Source organism: Oncorhynchus mykiss, chromosome 6 (genome assembly GCF_057628025.1).
Source record: "Oncorhynchus mykiss isolate SJ-2025 chromosome 6, ASM5762802v1, whole genome shotgun sequence".
Classification (NCBI taxonomy): domain Eukaryota; kingdom Metazoa; phylum Chordata; class Actinopteri; order Salmoniformes; family Salmonidae; genus Oncorhynchus; species Oncorhynchus mykiss.
Genome location: NC_143027.1, coordinates 20,546,792 through 20,556,352, shown reverse-complemented (window position 1 = coordinate 20,556,352; position 9,561 = coordinate 20,546,792). Strand labels below are relative to the sequence as shown.

The window sequence follows — 9,561 nt, the reverse complement described above, 5'->3', positions numbered from 1 at the left end:
CCTCATGCAGCTTTATGAATTGCCCAAGATACATATACAGTATGTCTATATTGTATAGTGTCTATTATTTAAATGAATGCAGTAAATTAAATAAGGCAAGTCAAAACATTTTTTTATAAGAACACAGAGGATCTAAAACAGGGATGGGCAACAGGTCAATTTCCAAGGACAAAAACATTTTTTTTGGGGGGGGGGGGCTTAGAACCCCCAAAATACTTCATGTGTGGGTATGGATGTGGGTACACAGATCCATTGCGGCCCCACCCCCCTCAAAGTTGCCCAACCCTGATGTAAAATATGTGTGGGTATATAAAGGGAGTGCAGCATTCTTATGCCACCAGGAAGATACAGAGTTCCATCAATGTGCACACTGGACCGTTTCAGTATAGGCCATTCTAGACCAGAGGCTATTTACAGTAAGCTATAGAGTTCTGCACACAAAACAGAAGATGTTTGTTAGAATAGGAAAATTCATGAATAGATTTTATAGCCTAATTGTGATATCAGTGGCAGGTAAATATAGGATTAGACTACAGAAGCAATGCTTGCTGCATGGGGCCTTGACATAGCTGAGAACCAGTCTTTTGTAAACTGACAATTGCCAGGGGACAGTTATAAAGTTTTTAGTTTAATTTGTTTCACAGTCACACAAGTTAACCTTCAGAGACAGATCACGCCATGTTTCAACTAGATGTCCGGATGAGACGTCTTCCTGTTTCATGCTCAAGCTCATTGCTACCATTAAGGGGGTTTCAGGACCTTTTCAGGACCTATTTTCAAAGGACATTTTTGCCTTTTGGATGCTGTGGCATTCACAACTTGAGATGAACAGTTGGGTGTAATGGGATACTTCAAAGCTGCATTTAGAGCAAATTGAGAGCAACCATCCTTATTTACAGACAACACCTTCTGCTAATAATAATTTTCTATTATTTCTGTATTTCTTTCTCTCTGCATTGTTGGGAAGGGCCTGTCAATAAGCATTTCACTATTAGTAACATAACATTTGATTTAATATCCTGCAAAAAATGCTGTTTGGACAGTAATGGAGGCTACAAAGTGAGCTGTTGGGTGCGTTCATGCAACAACACGTTTACCTCAGACAACCTTTTGCATGCCATTCACTGGAATCAAACAAAAGAGGCCCATGGTTTATAAACCATAGGAAATGTTATACATCAAATCGTTTGATGTCGCTATCTGGAAAGGGAACTTACTTGGGTGTGCTCTAACCTTAATATAATTGCGCGTTACTTCATTGTACTAAGTACTATAACAATCCCGGGGGGCGGTTCATGCTGGAGGGGGGCGGCATCTGTTCAAACAAGAGAAGTGAAAAATGCTGAAGCAAATCATCAGGGGGGAAGGTTAACAGTCAAGTAATGCAGCAACATTGTTTCTGGCCAAAAAGAAAAAGACAAAAAGAGAGAAAAAAAACAGGTCAACCTTTGTAATACTCTTTTTTAGTTTGGTCAGTGAAGCGAAGACTGGTTTGTTTGGTAGTTGCACCTAAGATGGTTTACTTTGAAGACCTACACATTGATATTTGATCATATTGTGAACAAAAACTTTTGGGTGCAAGGGACATATCCTTGGTGCACTCTAAAAGGGTCCAATATGCGAATAAGGCAACCATTCATGCATCCCAGAACAGGGAGACTTTTATTTAGAGGGTAAATACTTTTTCTTCTAACCCATCTGAGTATCTGATGTCCCAACAGATCATTCATTGTTTTCTCACACGTTCCTGTCCTATAAGCAAGAAACTGTAACCATAGCGCTTGGTTTGCACTTTGTAGGCAGGACCTGTAGCACAACAGTGAGGCATTTGTTGGACAAAACATGAATTGTCAAATGCAATTAAATGACAATGTCCCATCATTTCTGTAAATGCAGCAGTTTTGCATTCCCTGAAATAGTGCTAAATGGATTCAGTCAAAGAGCCAATGTGTATTTGCCTTTCACATGTAAGCACACTTAAAGGACAAGCCGATTTGTGTATTGTTCAGTCAACAAGCACTCTGAATTCAATGCTTGGCTGCCCATGCCCTCACAGTGGTGAGTGGTGGACATGTAAGTCTAGTTGCTGCTTGTCTGACCTAAGATAGTAGAACTTTCATTTTGAGTGAGTTTACAGAGAGGATTCAACCCATCTCTAAATATAGTGCCTTGCGAAAGTATTCGGCCCCCTTGAACTTTGCAACCTTTTGCCACATTTCAGGCTTCAAACAAAGATATAAAACTGTATTTTTTTGTGAAGAATCAACAACAAGTGGGACACAATCATGAAGTGGAACGACATTTATTGGATATTTCAAACTTTTTTAACAAATCAAAAAGTGAAAAATTGGGCGTGCAAAATTATTCAGCCCCTTTACTTTCAGTGCAGCAAACTCTCTCCAGAAGTTCAGTGAGGATCTCTGAATGATCCAATGTTGACCTAAATGACTAATGATGATAAATACAATCCACCTGTGTGTAATCAAGTCTCCGTATAAATGCACCTGCACTGTGATAGTCTCAGAGGTCCGTTAAAAGCGCAGAGAGCATCATGAAGAACAAGGAACACACCAGGCAGGTCCGAGATACTGTTGTGAAGAAGTTTAAAGCTGGATTTGGATACAAAAAGATTTCCCAAGCTTTAAACATCCCAAGGAGCACTTTGCAAGCGATAATATTGAAATGGAAGGAGTATCAGACCACTGCAAATCTACCAAGACCTGGCCGTCCCTCTAAACTTTCAGCTCATACAAGGAGAAGACTGATCAGAGATGCAGCCAAGAGGCCCATGATCACTCTGGATGAACTGCAGAGATCTACAGCTGAGGTGGGAGACTCTGTCCATAAGACAACAATCAGTTGTATATTGCACAAATCTGGCCTTTATGGAAGAGTGGCAAGAAGAAAGCCATTTCTTAAAGATATCCATAAAAAGTGTTGTTTAAAGTTTGCCACAAGCCACCTGGGAGACACACCAAACATGAGGAAGAAGGTGCTCAGATGAAACCAAAATTGAACTTTTTGGCAACACTGCAAAACGTTATGTTTGGCGTAAAAGCAACACAGCTCATCACTCTGAACACACCATCCCCACTGTCAAACATGGTGGTGGCAGCATCATGGTTTGGGCCTGCTTTTCTTCAGCAGGGACAGGGAAGATGGTTAAAATTGATGGGAAGATGGATGGAGCCAAATACAGGACCATTCTGGAAGAAAACCTGATGGAGTCTGCAAAAGACCTGAGACTGGGACGGAGATTTGTCTTACAACAAGACAATGATCAAAACATAAAGCAAAATCTACAATGGAATGGTTCAAAAATAAACATATCCAGGTGTTAGAATGGCCAAGTCAAAGTCCAGACCTGAATCCAATCGAGAATATGTGGAAAGAACTGAAAACTGCTGTTCACAAATGCTCTCCATCCAACCTCACTGAGCTCGAGCTGTTTTTCAAGGAGGAATGGGAAAAAATGTCAGTCTCTCGATGTGCAAAACTGATAGAGACATACCCCAAGCGACTTACAGATGTAATCGCAGCAAAAGGTGGCGCTACAAAGTATTCACTTAAGGGGGCTGAATAATTTTGCACGCCCAATTTTTCAGTTTTTGATTTGTTAAAAAAGTTTGAAATATCCAATAAATGTCGTTCCACTTCATGATTGTGTCCCAGTTGTTGTTGATTCTTCACAAAAAAATACAGTTTTATATCTTTATGTTTGAAGCCTGAAATATGGCAAAAGGTCGCAAAGTTCAAGGGGGCCGAATACTTTCGCAAGGCACTGTAACTTCCTAGATTATGTTCCTAGAATCGCTCATCTATTACAGTTCTTTACAGTAGATGTAAACTGATCCAATAGGTCGGCGATAACATCCTTTACTAGATCATTCACTGACCTAAAGCCTTTAAAGAGCAACTACTTAATAAAGCCCCATGTATTTGAATAGTAAATGAACTGTCAATGTAAAGCAGAAGAAAACAACAACATTAACATTACTATGGTCACTTTGCATCACTCCCTGGCTTGCAGCACATTCTGAATCATGCAAAAATCTATGTGCACTTCAGGCCCAGTCAAGCCCAACTTACAAAACATTTAACATGTCTCCTCATCTAACTCTTAGATATTTCTCATCATCTAACTCTTAGACAAGAGGAGAGAATTCCTTGTTGGACATCCAATTCACCAAACAATTTATGAATGCCCTCCAAAATGCCCTCCTTAAATCAACACAATTGGAATAATATTAATACTTTCAGCAAACAGAGCTTAACATAAGGGAAAAGTTCATGGAGGCTAATCGCAGTGCACCCTGGTACTGCCTGTTTGTCACGCCACTTTCAGGCACCAGACAGTCTTTGTAGACCAGAGACTGATATACAGGCATGGCTGTGGGAGTGGAGACTTGTGAGGAGTGCTAGACCTTTTCAGGAGACGTGATTGATGCAGCCAGAGCCATTAAGTACCATGGGAGGGTACACTATACTGAATTTATATTTGTGTTATTCCATTCCAAGCTCTCCTTGGAGATATCGTGGTGTTAAGAGAGAACGTGCGGTGCCAGGGTGAAAAGAAAGGACAATAAATGTTAAGTAGTAGAAATTGTTGAGTGCCATAAGTAGAAATTTATTGCAAAAAAGTTGTAACTAAATCTATTATGTTAAAACAATTAAAGACAATGTCTTTGATGCATTGTTTAATTCATTCATTGGTCAAGGTAAAAGAGCCTATCACACATTTTTCATGCTATTGAAGTTATATACTTAACTATAAAGCTTTGCACTGGCCATTCAAATGCCAATGGCCACCTGGGTGTGGTCCAGTTCCCACCATTGAGTGGGAAGTTTTGTACCTAGTTGTTTCAGGATGGAGCAGTGATTAGTGTAAGGAAGAAGGGCAAAGCCATCTCATGACAGAAAACAGAGCAATGTCTCTGTTATAGCAGATCCTAAAATATTTCTTATAATACAAACATTATAAGCTTCGTTTTGCACTGGTCATTCAAATTCCAGTGGTAACCTAGATGTGGTCCTCCTGTTCTCAATATTGAGAGGAAAACTTTGCTTCAAGACTAAGAGGATGCAATGCTAATTTTTGAAGTGGAAGCAGAAATCCAATAATTGCAGAGGATTTAAATTTAAACAAGACATACATTAAATCAAATCAAATGTATTTATATAGCCCTTCGTACATCAGCTGATATCTCAAAGTGCTGTACAGAAACCCAGCCTAAAACCCCAAACAGCAAGCAATGCAGGTGTAGAAGCACGGTGGCTAGGAAAAACTCCCTAGAAAGGCCAAAACCTAGGAAGAAACCTAGAGAGGAACCAGGCTATGTGGGGTGGCCAGTCCTCTTCTGGCTGTGCCGGGTGGAGATTATAACAGAACATGGCCAAGATGTTCAAATGTTCATAAATGACCAGCATGGTCGAATAATAATAAGGCAGAACAGTTGAAACTGGAGCAGCAGCACGACCAGGTGGACTGGGGACAGCAAGGAGTCATCATGTCAGGTAGTCCTGGGGCATGGTCCTACGGCTCAGGTCCTCCGAGAGAGAGAAAGAAAGAGAGAAGGAGAGAATTAGAGAACGCACACTTAGATTCACACAGGACACCGAATAGGACAGGAGAAGTACTCCAGATATAACAAACTGACCCTAGCCCCCGACACATAAATTACTGCAGCATAAATACTGGAGGCTGAGACAGGAGGGGTCAGGAGACACTGTGGCCCCATCCGAGGACACCCCCGGACAGGGCCAAACAGGAAGGATATAACCCCACCCACTTTGCCAAAGCACAGCCCCCACACCACTAGAGGGATATCTTCAACCACCAACTTACCATCCTGAGACAAGGCTGAGTATAGCCCACAAAGACCTCCGCCACGGCACAACCCAAGGGGAGGGGGGGGGGGGGAGACTTAAAGGTTGAGACCGATTTTGCGTCTCTGACATCGGTAGGCAGACCGTTCCATAAAAATGGAGCTCTATAGGAGAAAGCCCTTGCCTCCAGCTGTTTGCTTAGAAATTCTAGGGACAATTAGGTACCTGCGTCTTGTGACCGTAGCGTACGTGTAGGTATGTACGGCAGGACCAAATCAGAGAGATAGGTAGGAGCAAGCCCATGTAATGCTTTGTAGGTTAGCAGTAAAACCTTGAAATCAGCCCTTGCTTTGACAGGAAGCTAGCACTGGAGTAATATGATAATTTTTTTTGGTTCTAGTCAGGATTCTAGCAGCCGTATTTAGCACTAACTGAAGTTTATTTAGTGCTTTATCCAGGTAGCCGGAAAGTAGAGCATTGCAGTAGTCTAACCTAGAAGTGACAAAAGCATTTATTAATTTTTCTGCATCATTTTTGGACAGAAAGTTTCTGATTTTTGCAATGTTACGTAGATGGAAAAAAGCTGTCCTTGAAATGGTCTTGATATGTTCTTCAAAAGAGAGATCAGGGTCCAGAGTAACGCCGAGGTCCTTCCCATTTTATTTGAGATGACTGTACAACCATTAAGATTAATTGTCAGATTCAACAGAAGATATCTTTGTTTCTTGGGACCTAGAACAAGCATTACCAGTCAAAAGTTTGGACACACCTACTCATTCAAGGGTTTTTCTTTATGTTTGACTATTTTCTACATTGTAGAATAATAGTGAAGACATCAAAACTATAAAATATGGAATTATGTAGTAACCAAAAAAAGTGTTAAACAAATAAAAATATATTTGAGATTTTAGATTATTCAAAGTAGCCATCCTTTGCCTTGACAGCTTTGCACACTCTTGGCATTCTATCAACCAGCTTCATGAGATAGTCACCTTAATGTAGAAATTAGTAAAATAAAGAAAAACCATGGAATGAGTAGGTGTGTCCAAACTTTTGACTGGTACTGTCAACATTTTACACATTTATCTTATGGCACACAATTTTAGGAAAAGCTTGACAGTTTCCCACCTTTTTTAAAAACTTCTGTGCATAATTCTAAAAGTGAACAGAAACAGAAATTCACAAATTGCAGAGGTTTGAAAAACAATACATGAAAGATACCTATTTCACACCTTTACCCATTTATTTTATGGAACACAATCTGAGGAAAAGCTTGACAGTTCCCCACCATTTTACTTTCTATGCAGATTCCTCACCCCGTGAGAACATCGTCTATGGTTGATTGTTTTCTACAGATAATACCTCAACATATGTTTGGATGTAAAAGGTTGCTAAAACTGGGCAGAAACACCCTGGCTACTGAAAACTACAGGGCAGCAAAACCAGCCTCTGATTATTGTAAACAAAAACATTTCCTGTATATTAAGCTGGTTTCCCCCAATTGTATGTGTGCTGTCAATGACAGGTAAACACCCCCCTGAGAAAAATATGGTGTCCTGTTGCTTTGGTTCTATAGCCGTTTGTACATTTTTGGAAATGTGCACATTATTGTCAACACAACATCATGTGAAACAAAATATACAATGGAATATATTTATGATGACAAAATATGATTAGCAATAGAATAATAATAGTTCCACACACATCCACCTAAATTAGTTAGAACGTTTCCATCACGCAAGGAATACTAATGGTAAATTACACTGACAACATCCGCCTTGACAATCAGAATTTGAAGTCCAAGTATGTGATGCGTCACAATGTCTTAAAGTTTGTACATATCAATAGTGTTTGTGTTCTGGGAGTATGCCGGACAAATAATCCTGAGATCCTTTTCGAATCCTAATATTTACTCCCCTATGAATATGCCAAAGGGTACGGCTCCAGGGAGAGTTGGACCAGGGCCAACACAACCATTTGAGAGCATTGGCCAAGTGATCACAACTGTCAAGGGTGTCATATTTCAGTCAATTAAAATCCATGGCACAAGTGATGGAATTGTTTCCCAACCTGAAATGCTTGATATTAGAACAGAGGCAGAACTTCTTTTGCACCTCTTCAAATCATTCAAACCTTACAGTGGCGGTTTACAAACCTTTTAGTAAATGTTTCCAAATTCTTTCAGATACTTTAAATAGTAATGTCTTGGTATGATCTGTTTCTTATCAAGTGTTCTGAACCATAAACCAGAATGCAGTAACAAGTATGATGGAAAATGGTACAGTAACCTAAACATGTCAAAACTAGACAAGGAAAGTAGGCTTAGCCTGTCAAAGGGACAACAATTCCCTGTGAGATGGTCCTGGAGCCAAGAGGATACATTTGCCAAAGAAGTTCCAATATGTTCTGGTGGTCTGGCTAAAACAATGTCATGTCTAGGGTTGCAAAACTTTCTAAGTTTACCAGTAAACTACCAGAATGTTGGTATCTTTCAAGAATTGTATGTAATCTATCACAAGACATCTAGTGGCCATTTTTGGGTAGTTCAGATTATCATAGGTGTCTGTAATTATCTCTGGCCTTATCATGTAAAATATACACCGAGTGTACAAAACATTAAAAATACCTTCCTAATATTGAGGTGCACCCCCAATATTGAGGTGCATACCAATATGTATTTGTGGTCAATGTTTTGGCATCAAACTAATGGCAGTTGTGAAAAACTTCAATAGTTGGAGTTGCAGAGATAATTAATAAATAATAACATTGTTGATTAGATGCTTTTGTCATTATTTAGGATACTCTCTGTTGAACCATATGGTCTATCTACTAGAAACTCATAGACAATATGGATACTGATATAAAAAAATATATAAACTACCAAACTTACGATAGATTGCCATAGATATTCTGTTAATTACCAAAATTACTGAAAATTCCGGTAAATTTGGTAAATTATCGGTACCTTTTCAACCCTAGTCATGGCCTTTCTGTGTCCAGCTCCAACAGGCCCAGGCTGTTTCACAGTGTGCCGAAGAGGTCAAAGCAGCGGTCAGCTGGTCACCCAGCCAAGCAGGTCACAATATGGTGCCTAGTCAAGCTGAGGCATGTGGGTGAAAGCTGTCAGAGGCACTAGCTAAAAGCTGTGACTTCTACAGTCCACAAATCCGTGAAGTGGAATTTCCCTGGCCTAACAAATGGTGCAATGTTGATGGAATTGGATGATGATGATGACGAGGATAATGATTAGTCATTTAAGAGGCTGTGCTGTTGTTCAACAGCGTTGACTGACCTCAGTCCTGTGACAGCACAAGTAATACATAGGGCAAGAAGGAATGCAAGCTCTGAATCAAATCAAATCAAATGTATTTATATAGCCCTTCGTACATTAGCTGATATCTCAAAGTGCTGTACAGACCTGAAGACCTCAAAGGAGCCGTACATTACAATTATTTCTGTTAGCACTCTTTTCTCTGTCTACACAACCACAGGCTGGAAATCAGTTTTACTTAACTTACTGTGGGATAATGTATGACTATGACGTTGTCATAATAACCACTTCTACAACTTGAAGAGGTATTTATTTCAGATTTATCCTTATTAGTAGTGGTAGTGATAAAAAGTAGCAGGTTTTAATAAATTTTTTGCTATAAATTGAGTTTGACAATGCATAAACAGGGGAACAGTAGCAACTCTCTCATTTTCACAAGACATGAGGGCCTATGGCCTATGGAC

General features: G+C 39.8%; 1 long non-coding RNA gene across 1 annotated transcript; it reads right to left on the bottom strand.

Moving 5' to 3' along the window:
- Positions 1–4,606: 4,606 nt before the first annotated feature.
- LOC149982790 (uncharacterized) lies at positions 4,607–9,002 on the bottom strand. Its single transcript, XR_016496553.1, has 2 exons — positions 8,792–9,002; positions 4,607–5,547 (listed from the first exon to the last, which is right to left on the bottom strand). It is a non-coding gene; the product is annotated as an uncharacterized LOC149982790 (long non-coding RNA).
- Positions 9,003–9,561: the final 559 nt, after the last annotated feature.